An 11,170-nucleotide genomic window follows, 5' to 3' on the forward strand; every position below is an offset into this window, starting at 1 on the left:
CGGTTGCTCTCCCAATCACACATCCTGGCTTGACAGTGATACTTTTCAGTGAAGTGTTAGATATTCTCACTGGAACCCTTGACTTCTTTCCCTCACATTCCAACACAGCTACTGCAGGCTCTGCTTCTATGGGCGCCCATGAGTTTCCAGTTGGCTCTACAGCCACCACATATCTGTCCCTTCTAGTGCCACCTTTAACCTTGCCCCATATGATTTGGCAGTCATCAGGACGAATCATCACTGGCTTGTTTATATCAGCCCTCACTTCTCCTACTTGACCTTTCGGCCCTAGGAACTTGTCTCGTGCATCCAAGTCACGCTGCACCAGTCTAGCCGCTGTTGACCTCATGTATCTAGCAGCACCACTGTATCCATGACCACTGCCACTGTTTTCATATGAGCGGTGACATTGATCTAAGACATTTGTGCCAATGGTCACAGGAGTCTTTAGAGTGTAGTCATTGTCTGGCACAACGAGAGCTACTGCATCATGATTCTCTGTTCTACCAAACACCCTAGCTGGAAACTTGACAGTCACCTCAATGTGCCCCAGAAAAGGTACTTCTTGGCCACCAGCACCAGTAACAATAAAATCCTCCTCCATTCTCAGCATTGGGCAAGACTTAAGGTGCTCCTTATAAAAACGTTGCCCAACTGTTGTCACTTGTGAACCAGTGTCCATCAAACATTTGCTTTGTTTGCCCTCAATAAAGACAGTCTCCTCACGGGCAGATCCAACCATTCTGTTCCACACCACAGACTGCAGCATCATTGGCTTGCCTCCATCTTGAGCCATGTGTGCATCTTCTGAAGAACAAGGTTTTGCATTGGGCTTCCCAGACCTCCTGTGTCCTCTAGATATTCTACTTGTTGCACAGCGAGAACCTGATCTCCCACCAGACCCATCCTTCTCTTTGTCCTTTCTTTCAGGGCAGTTTCTGGCTATGTGGCCAAATTTATCACACTCACGGCACTGTATGTTCCGTTTATCACACTTTATCTTGCGTGGACAATCTCTTGAGTAGTGTCCAACCTCTCCACACGAGTAGCATGCATTGCCTCGAGGCTTGGTGTCAGCGCCTCTGATTGGTTGCTCTTTGTCTGCAACCTCACACTGCTTCAGTCGGGTTTCAACTGCCTCAATGCGAGCCACCAATGACTCAAGTGGTGTCAGCACTTTCTGTAATGCTTTGACATGTGCAGAACCAGCTGGACTATCCTCATCGCACACATCCTCACCAGACAATTGTTGCGATTTGGCACCAATCAAACGCTTTGGCTTGGCCAAAGCCTGAACCTGTTCTCTCACTTCTTGCTCAGCTTCTCGGGTCACACGCAACAACTCATCGTAAGTGCTGGCCCCATGGTAGCCATGGCGAGCTATGGACTTCACTTTTGCATCAGAAATGTTGCGCCAGAACACTGTTCTCAATGTCTTGTCTAACTGACTAGAGTCAATGCCACCCCGCTTCCTAACAGTCTCCAATGCAAGTTCCAATCGGTTCCCATACTCAACTATGGATTCACTCTCCTTCTGCTGACTGTTACTGTAGAACTGGGCCAGCAGGGTCTCTCCAGTCTCAACTTCGCCAAACCTGCCTTCTAACTTCGCTATGATCTCATCAGCGGTTACACCCATGTCCATATACATCACCAATCGAGCTGCACTACCATGTAGAGAGGCTCGAATAGCTTGTAGCACTATCTCTGGAACCTGCCAGTTTGTTTCCCGCAGTAGTTGAGCTTCATACTTCCATACCTCAAAGACTACATCTCCTTTTCGACCAGGGTCACCTGAGAATGAAGACAACCTAGGCCTCTGCTGCACATATATCGGCCTAGTCCACTCACGCTTACCATAGTGCTCAGGTTGAACTTCTGGTGCTCTCACAGGAAGGCTATCACCAAACCCTCTACTCCTGATCTTGCCTGCATTGTCCATCTGGACACCACGTTCAGACAGGAACAGGTTCTCTGACTCTCGCTGACGCAGTCGCTCATTACTCTCTCTCAGCTCCTGTACCAACTTACGTGACCGCTCAATCTCTTCTTCTAACTCACGTTGATGAGCCACAGTATGCAACTCAGACACTCCTGAAGCAGGAGTTCCATCAAGTTTAGGAACTTCGTCATCACTGCCACTAGAAGCCATGTCTACTGATTGCTGAACCACTGGTTACTGAGCCAAAAAAACAAGCCGCAAGGGACCACAATTGAAACCTCCACTGTACAAAGTATATCACAAATCAAAGCGTCACCGACACGTACTTCGTAATCGTAACACGCCGCCCCACGTTGGGCGCCACTGTCACACCTCTCGTTTCTTTCCTCTGCTGTTGGTGTAGGGCCAGCTAGCTCTGGGACCCCACTGGTGAGAGTATACGATAGAATTTTATCTTCAGGGGCGATTCGTGGTGTCACGAGTCGGTATTCAAAAATGCTTTGATGGGTTGAGGTGATGACTCAAAACAGATACAGGACAGCACAGGAAGCAATAGGCTGACAACAAAATCTCAGTTACAAGTCAACATGAGCATTTAATAAATAAGGCAAAATATCAACAAAATATGTTAAATTTCATACACAATAGTACACAAACATTGTATAAAAATGCACAGCAAAACTCAGCTCATAGCTAGATACTATGCAGCAGTCAATAATAACTATGTTGGCAATATAATATAACAATATAACAACTATCCAAGTTCAATATCACCGTAAATGCACTTCAACAAGCCTTGCACTGCTATAAGTACATAACACAGGTGACAATATAATGAGAAATACACACTAAAGGTACACAATAAATTGGCTATATTCAATAATATCAATGTAGGCAAGGTACACATAAATAGGCTATGTTCAGACTAGTAAACTTGCCACACTCGAATGAAATACAATTACTTTTGTGTCAATAAATAAAGGAAATCACACTATTTAGAATAGCGTGCAACCTGTTGCCACTCACTCACACATACGGGTAGTCTTGCTACGTATAATGTCAGCTGGCTAAAAGTGGAATCGATAAACGCAAAAGGAAATTCGCGCGGCACAGAAATATATTAAGAGAAACCCAACTAAACACAAATGGGTAAAATTTCCTCAAATACTGTCACCACCTAACACAAGTGACCCCAAATATTAGTACAACGTCTAAATGTAAGCAATAAGAAACAACAAACTGACATTTGAGCTAACAAGACACTGACGTCTCTCACGCGCATACACAGATACACACAGTGACAAATAAAAAAGGGGAAATAACCCAAGAAAAGTCTGAATAAACAGAAATAAGTGCACTGATAAATAACTCACAAGTCAATGTTCACTATTCGGTCTTTAGCTGCTTTTCCACGTCAGAACACATAAACGGCGATTTCCTGGGGGATTTCTGTCACAGCGAGGCAAAACAACAATATACGGCACCACAGGAACAGCAAGATTTCACACACTAGACTTCATACACACGTACTGTACATACGTTGCGCTGTATTACAACCAAGTCCGACTCAATTTCCTACAAGCACTTGTCGCAAACAATACAAATCATGTACTGCGCAGTGTTCGTGTCACGATAAGCCTGTCCAACACTCACTCTTCCCCACAGCCTTTCCGTTGCTACCCGTCCTTCCACTGTTTTTGTACCCGTTCCCCCCGTCCTCGCGCTGTTTCTCCTGTTTCCTCCTCCTCGCGATGTTCGTTCCTTCATTCTCGCGCTGTTCGTCCCTCTCGCTAAGTTCTGATCTAGCGTTGAAGCGTACTCAGCCCATTGCTATGCGCGAGTCACATCATTCATAACAACTTTGTACAGATTCCACTGTTTCCTACGAGGTTCGCCATGATCACATGACAGTGTTCTAGAAGTAAACAACCGATGATGGGCGAGACCATTCATGAAAACGGGGGATGTCACTATCACACAAGGTTGAGCACAGCATACAAACTTACAAACAATGTGGCAACAACTTACACAATCTCACAACAAGGGACAGGAAGCGACTGTTGCCCCAAAGTTTACAAGAGAAAACTATGGGTGCGACATGTATTTGCTACTTCGTAACACGATGCTTTATTTAAATTTCAAATAAATTCTTGAATTTGGACATTCATGCTTCTTTAAACAAGTAACCACATCTCATGGTGCCTTAATTCTATATATAATCTACTATCTGATCATTTTGTGTCTGTAAATTTTATGCCTGGTGTGTGTCATAATTGTTTATTTATTGTGTTGCAGTAGTATTTTTACTGTTGAAAATAATGTACAATTTGCTTTAAAAAAGTGTATGTGCATTTAAAGAAGCCATGTGACACCGTTTTGAGTATTTTTTGTGAGAAAAATGTCAGGGTTTAATTTGCTATCAAAATTTGACCCCCGTTTTGGCAGAAAACACTAGCAGAATTCACTCGTTTATCAAACAAAATTTAACATTCTCAAAAATACTCAAAAATATTCACATGTCTTCTGAGATTAGTTTGTATACCACGTATAACTCTGTAATAGATCTATTTACATAGCTATATATTTATGTCACAAGAGCAGCTGATTTAATAAGGGGTTAATTGTTGCAGTCTCCAAGTGATGAATTGTTTGGTGTAAGGGATGATATTGTCAGTCAATAAAAATAATTTTTTTTTTTACAGATTTGCTAAATTCTATTTTTTGCATGTACGCCACCAGAATCCTCTATTTGAACACCGTTGAATACGCCTTTCATTTCGACTTCGCATAAGTGATCTGACACTAGAGGGCAGTATTTATTTGAAATGTGTATTTGGCTGACAAATGTTTCATTGTCTGTTGAGATGTGTTCTTCCTTATCAATACAGTCAAACCTGTGCATAGCAACCACCCAAGGGGCTTTTTTTTTAAATTTGTCTTTATATGGAGGCTGTATTAGATCATTAACTCGTACATTTGTCCAGAGAATAATTAGATGGTACTGTTACAATAAAACCACATTTGAGTTGATCAAAATCAAATAAGTTTGACTTGTGGAAATTAAACGTTGAATTAAATTTGAATTAAAAGAGTTTGAATTTAAAAGAATTAAAACAAAATGATAATTAATATTTTTGTTTTGAAGCAAAAGCGAATCTGCAAAAATATTGCTGAAAGGGTTTTCACTTTTGTCAGGTGGTCTTCATACACAGGTTGCTCTTTTGCTATGCCTAAAATTGGTTACTATAGGTGAAGCTGTCACTACACGGGTTTGACTGTTAATTTAGAATTATACCATGAGTACATTTGAATTGGATATTAGTAGTATTAAGCCAATTTTGAATGTTTGAACACGCATACAAATTTAATATGAAGTCATCGTTATTTAGTCAGTAGTCTGGCTTTTCACGATCTACAGACAGGCATTGACAAACTTTATTTATAGTAGGCCAGATACAGAGGGGTTCTGTGAGTATGTATGAATCCCTTCAAATTAAAAGATTTGTATGATTTAATATTTATTTTTTACAAAAACAAATCAGGTGAAAAAAAAAAATTCCAGATCAGCCTGTGGGTGCGACACCTATATGAAGGGTGTACATTTCCAATTGATATTTTTTTAGTCCTCTCATCATATTGAATAAAAACGAAGTATTGTTGCTGTGTATTCTATTTTTCCACCTTGCCGTCTCCCGAGATATGAGGTTATTATGAGGATACCTCAAAGTATGCACAAAGACAGTACAGTGGAAATACTGACAGACTCTCAACAGAGGTCGATGCGACGGCGTACTGTCTGAGTGCATACTTTGAGGTATCCTTGTAATAACCTTATTATTATACATCTTTTCCTTCCAAAGATACATCATGGGAAATCTAAAAAGTTTAGAACAGAATCAGCGAGCTTCTTTGTGTGAGGTCTGGTCAAACCCCGGTGGCAGCCATGTTTGTTTTTATTATTAGAGGACGCTTATATGCACGTAATCATTCCATATTTGGAATTGGAATTTCCTTGTATGGTAGGATGAAAATACCCCGTAAAATACCGCAAAATTACGGCACGCTGTAACTTATGACGTTATGGTGACAGATGTATAATAATAAAGGATAACAAAAGATAATTGTCAAAGAATGAATTCTGCAAGAAAAAAGCAATTTGCAAGACTTCTTTTTTTCTTTTTTCTTTTTTTTTTTTTTTTTTTTTTTTATTGATATGCTTAACAAAACAAAGAAACAATACACAAAAACATTACAGGTTACTACACAAAAACAGACTTATGCTTCAAAATAATTAATGAATTCTCCCCATTTTTTATTGTGACTTCCCTGTCTGTTTTCTATAATTGCGACTTTCTTCTCTGTATGATAAATTAATTTGATATATGATCTAAAACCACCAATGTCTGGTTTTGTCCCAACAATTTTACATTTAAATATATAATAGCGTGTCAATAATAACATAGTATTATGTAGTGGTCTAGCATTGTATACATCCCCCAAAATACATGTTACTGCCCTTAACGTCAAAGTATCACCTGTAATGAAAGAAAACCAATCATTGACTGATTTGCAAGACTTCTTTGAGGCAACCTACATGTACATGCATAGTAGTTTATTCAAATTGTTTAGCTACATCTGATTTTAATGAAATTGACAAAGTACAGATGTTCATGATTAAGGTCCTTAAAGTTTCATTTATGTTACTAAAAAGCTAATCTAATTTGTTGTAACTGAACATATTTTGCCACTACATAACTTGTTATGAAACTCCTTTTTGACATGTATAGTTCAAGCTAACTGTGTAGTTGTTCATCTAGAATATAGTAAACTATCTCAAAATAATCTGCATTGATTGATGACAACAATATCAAAGAAATGACTCGGTATTTTGTTTTTCCTTAACTTGTGACTTCGAGTGCAAAGCACACAATGGAATTTTTGCAGTTCGTGCATCTGTGTGTCTGTTCCACTGATATCTCAAGAACCAATTCAGATTTTATGGAACTTGGTACATGGATGCTCTAGAATGATGCTCAGACCTGATTAGTTTTTAGTTAATATTAATTACCTAATTTGCATAATAATTAGCCATTTTGAAGCATTTTACACTTGATTCTTGTGTACCATTCAACATATTTCAATGACACTTTGGTACATATTATATAGATGCCCTGGAATAATTTACAGATCTGATTAGTTTTTAGTTGAAATCTAAACACATTAATGACCTAATTTGCATATTAATTTGCCAATATTTTGCTCATCAGATGCAATGAAACTTGGTACATAGATGCTCTATGGTAAGCCATAAACGTGTTTAGTTTAGAGTTGAATTTTCTGCTTACTAATTACCTAGTTTGCATAAATTATCTCATCATTGATTCCAATAACAAAAGATAAGGTCTTTCATAGCAGCACTTCTATGGGATTGACCTGCTAGTATGAATGGGTTCAATTATCAGTGTTCACTAATGACGTCATTGACTGGCCCTCTCTAGAGGCAAAATAACGTCATGCAAAGTGGTCGTTTGTCGTCTACTTCACAGCCTGTTTTATTTATACTCTATATTGAGGGCATTTCGTGGCACATACAAGTTGTTTTTATCGCCAGAATTCATTAATAGATCTCAAATTTCATGTACGAAGCGACAAAAGTCAGACCTCTGCTCCCCTTTAACCACAGTCCCTCTTATCATAGTGATAGAAAGGTTATGGTTTATCATTTATCAAATAATCTTTTCGAATGAATGCATGCATTAACCTTTAGCACAAGTTACCTTTTCATCACAAATTCACAAAAAAAGTTAGTCTGTAGTTTCCTTCAGAAGATTGGGACAAAAACAGCAAAATAATTGAAAATTCAAAGTTTGACTCAAAATTTAGTGTTCATTTCCAGAAATATTGAAGAATATAAGAAAACAATGCAGAAATATTTGGGCAAGAAAATCTGTCGGTGAAAAGGTTAAAGGTTTGTTTGAACAAAACATCCTCTGAATCTGAGAACAAAACATCCTCTGAATCTGAGAACAAAACATCCTCTGAATCTGAGAACAAAACATCCTCTGAATCTGAGAACAAAACATTTCTCCATTCTACCGTATGTAGTGAAAAAGTGCACACACAAAAACTTTGATTTCAAAAACACGCGATGGCGAAAAGGAACCTAACTTGGAGGGGAAAATCTACCTATACACTGAAACTTAATGGTTTAGGTTTGAATCCCGTTCCAACTGCGGACTTCGTGATTCATTTGTCACACTGTAACTAACTAGCTAGAAACACATGAAGTACCACATAACTTAAAATCTATGACCAATCGCAGCCATCGCGTAAGGATCGGGAATAATTAAGATGTCACATATTACCCGTTTGAGCGTTAACCTCCGTGAAACCACAGTCCCTCTATAGGGTAAAACAATATTAATACGCGCCTGTTTACTTCTTCTGTGTTGTCTCTCCTAATCATCTATAAATGAAGTGCACTAATGTGGGCATATGGGTGACCAATCATGGTCGTGTACTCATTTATTGTCAAAATTATCAATATTATATATACACACTTTTACCTGTTGAGTCCTTGGTCATTTCAAGCATAGTGCCTGCGCCCTCGACCAAGACGCAAACCGGTGAGGCTGCGCCATATATTCTGCTTGCTTTTACAAATAAATTTCAATTATCTGCATCGACCTGACTATCAAAGTCGTCCTATTTTTCCTAAACATTATATATTTTATGTCCTAAAATTTATTTTGGCTTAGCCTTGGAGATTCGATAGTGGACAGTTTTTCGCAAAGGACGGCACGACACTCATTGGCGATGGGCGAAAAGTAGATTTTGCAGGTGAAGTGAATTTTGAAACAACAACATATTGGGGCGGTTGTTTTACAGTTTAATATTAGACCCCCCCCCCAAAAAAAAAAGATCGCTTTGCAATGTTGACTTCCCAAAAATATACTCTTCTCTTTCTTGAACCTCACACTTACACATCGCCATAACGGCTAGTTCCGAGCCCGGTTCCGAGAAAGTCAGTCAAAATAACTGTACATTTGAATTCATCTCGTAGTATAATTTGGCCACAGTAACACATACGGTTGATATCGTGTTACGGAAAATAGGAACCAAGCAATGTTAAAATGATCCTAAAAAATTAACAGGGCTGCCACCAATAATGAAGTACTTAGCATTATTATCAATGGAAAGGAAATTTGTAATGTTAATTCCCAAAAATATTTGTTACGTTAGTCAGTTACGTAAAGTATTGTACTTTGGATTAATACAGTCAGCTATCGTGGATTATTGCTGTGTTGTATGGGGGAAATACCACATCTTCTAATTTAAGTAGAGTTTTTACATTACAAAAAAGAGCAATGCAATTTTCAATGTTCTTTTTGATACACCAACTAAATCTCTGTTTAGTTCAATGAATCTGCTCCCAGTTAGACAGCGTATTCATTATATCGCTGCTATCCTTGTTTTCAAATGTCTCAATAGTACTGCTCCACTGTATCTATCATGATGCAACAAATTTACTCAGATCAATCAAGTACATCAATATCATACTCGTGGTTCAGCACATCAGGATCTGCTTGTAACCAAATTTTGTTCAGGGAGTGAGCACAGAACGTTTAGTATGCGTGGTGTAAAGATGCGGAACTCTCTACCTGACAATATTAAGCAATGTACCAGTTTACCAATTTTTAAGCGTCTTTTAGTTATTTTCATTAAGGAGAATGTTGATAGATATAGTTTGTCTTATAATACCTGTGTGTGTACGTGTGATCCCATGGTAGATTACTTTCAGAGTTTTGTGTAATTATTCATATTCTTTGATGTAAATGGATTATCATTAAATGTGTAAATAAATAAATATGCATACGTGTTTTGGAAACGTCCAGACTCTTCCATTTGAATCACTATGAAGGACGCCGATCTTAGAAAAAAAATATGGGTTTGGGCGGCAATTAAGATTTGAGCTGGATTTCTTTTCAGGATAATATCAGTTGCGTTTTTGAAATGCGTGCTATTTTTTTTTTTTTTTTTTGTGTCTTAATATTCGTTTGATGAAATTATTCCTGGATTATTTTTGCGAAAATCTACCCCAGTTCATTATAAACCCATTACTATTATCTTAAACACTTAGCTTGCAATATCACATTTTTCAGGGTCCTGTGCTATATGAGAATGATCTTATTGCTAGTAGCGGCCACCACGTTTAGAATCCTAAAACGGGGACTTATGTTTTGACCTTTGTGCGTCGGTGCGTCCGTGTGTCCGTGCATGCGTGCGTTATATTATACATATGCACATCAATTTGTTTCACGATCTGATTCAAGGTGGCCGAATGGTGGCCATTTTTATGTTAAAAAAATCATCAAAATCATTTATGGATGGATTTTGTTTAAGCTTTGGACATTGGACATATCTCTAGTGCCATATCTCTGCCATGCTTTGACTGACTATGTTCAAATTGTATATATTCGTTTTACATCAGGTTATAAATATATAGATGTATTCATAATGGCCGACTGGTGACCACTTTGTTTTAATTAATGCTGTTCCAGAGCAATATTTATCAATATGGACAAGTACTCGTTTGACAGATACAAGATGTCAATCATTTTAATGTTAAAAAATCATCAAAATCAAGCATCATCTTCTAGATCCACACTTCCGACATGTTTATGTTTCAACTATATTACTACAAAAATGTATAAACAAAACTATATATCTTAAATTTGATAACTAACGAGGAATGTGCCATACATGGCTTGTCATTAATTATCTATTTGACTCAGTCATTAAAACTGAGTTGGAACTACTATGTCATTGACGATAATTTGAATACATAAAATCTTTTATTCAAACTTAGATGAATATTTTTTAGCTAAATAAAACAAAATAAGCTGTAAGAATAACAAAACATAACATTTAAAGAAAAATAAAAAAGACACGCGCCAATTTCGACGACCGGACCGCATCTGCCAAACGGCCCGGCTCACCGTTCACGGAGGACGCGTTTTGTTGAAGAAAGAGCATCCTTCAGTATGTTTTTATGTTTCACAAGCACTACCGTAAGGTCACTACCGTAATTTGAAATAGAAAATCAATATATATGCACGACTTGAATTTAGAAAACGAATAAGGACATATTAAATGTTGCATTTTCATTATTTCATTGTTGAAGAAAAAATATTGGCTGTCCTGACAACTTTTTCTAACTATTAATGG

Source organism: Saccoglossus kowalevskii, chromosome 4 (genome assembly GCF_978046115.1).
Source record: "Saccoglossus kowalevskii chromosome 4, keSacKowa6.1, whole genome shotgun sequence".
Taxonomy (NCBI): domain Eukaryota; kingdom Metazoa; phylum Hemichordata; class Enteropneusta; family Harrimaniidae; genus Saccoglossus; species Saccoglossus kowalevskii.